Genomic DNA, 1,583 nt, shown 5'->3' with positions numbered 1-1,583 from the left:
GATAACCTACTTACGCATGGAACCTTTTGTTAAATTTGCTAAAATATGTTGTCAAAAATCGAACTTTAAATGACTATAAAATTAAATAGTGCCTATGTTTTTTTTAATATTAACTGTTATTGTAACAATATATTAGAAGTCTTGTATTTAATTTTCAATGTTTTTTACCCAAAGAATACAATTTTATTGACATCAATAAAAAAAAAACCCAAACAAATAGGAAACTGAAAATGTGTATAGACAATGCTAATATAAACATTCAGTCAACATTTTAAGTACTTACGGTCATTTGTTTTAGGTCGTTTTCATATGCTATTTGAATTTGAATTACTTTATAATAACTATTAATAACTGCTGTTGTAACAATTTATCAGGAACCGAATCAAAATTCGAACTTTAAATAAGTACTTATAAAAAATATTTGTGCCTATGTATTTTTGATATTTTTCAACTGCTATTGCAACAATATCAGGAGCCTTACATTAAATTGTCACGCTTTATTACCCATCAAAAAAAAATTTATCGATATTTATAGAAAATAAACTAAAAAATCGAAAACTGACAATGTCGTAAACAGCTCAAAAAGAGTTAAATTATTTTCAAAATTTTATCGTGTATAGAAAATGTTAATATAAACATTCAGTGAAATATTCAAGTATCTACAGTCGTTCGTTATTTAATAACTATAAAATAAGAAAATCGTTCAAGGAGAAATCTAGTGAATATTAAATGTAAACATTTTGTAAAAAAATGAATTTCTAACACTCATAAAAATATAATTTGACTTTCTTGTCGACATTTTAGATTCTGAGTGGAACGATGAATGTATTGATTTTACAATGATGTGTTTTTTTTTTTTTGTGTCGGTCATCACCTTTTAGGATAGTAAAAGTGCTTGGATTTTCTTTAACAGTACCTTTTCTAAGAGGAAAGTGAATCTATTTGGTACTTTGGGGGGTCAAAAGTAAAAATTTCACAGTAGTTTTCAAAAGCGCCGTGAAAAACAAAAGGAAAATTAAGGAAAAACGGGAATTTTTACGTAAAATCTGTTTACGAGAAAAATTTGGTTTTTAGTACAACTCTAAAACAAATGACCGTAGGTACATACAATTTTGACTGAATGTTTATATTAGCATTTTCTATACACCATTACATTTTTCAAATATTTTGATTTATTTTGAGTTGTTTACGGACATTTTCAGTTTCCATTTTTTTTAGTTTTTTTTTTCTATAAATATCAATAAAATGTTATTTGTTGGTTAAAAATGCTTGAACATTTAATAGAAGGTTTCATTTATATTGTTTCAAAGGCAGATGAAAAAAATTAAAAATCCATAATCCCATTTTTTTTTTATTTTCCTCTAAAGTTCAAATATTGACAAAATACGTAAAAATGACGAAAATTTGCAAATCATTTTTAGTTAGAAATTCATGAAAAATTTTCTTTTTAAATCTAAGACTGTAATAGAAATGTAATACAAGATTGCTCATAAGTTTGTCTATCTTTTTTTAAAAAAAAATGTCTACAAGCAAGTCTATTGAAAATGAAGCTTGACAGACTAACGATTTTAGTATTAACATAA

General features: G+C 25.0%; 1 protein-coding gene across 4 annotated transcripts in view; it reads right to left on the bottom strand.

The window, feature by feature from the left end:
• LOC100165428 (aminopeptidase N) overlaps window positions 1–1,583 on the bottom strand; it is an 81,689-nt gene that overhangs the window by 4,016 nt on the left and 76,090 nt on the right. The gene's annotated exons all lie outside the window — the stretch shown is intronic.

The sequence above is a fragment of the Acyrthosiphon pisum genome, chromosome A1 (genome assembly GCF_005508785.2).
Source record: "Acyrthosiphon pisum isolate AL4f chromosome A1, pea_aphid_22Mar2018_4r6ur, whole genome shotgun sequence".
NCBI lineage: Eukaryota > Metazoa > Arthropoda > Insecta > Hemiptera > Aphididae > Acyrthosiphon > Acyrthosiphon pisum.
Note: the sequence above shows the minus strand (reverse complement) of the source record. Positions and strands in the feature narration are given on the sequence as shown.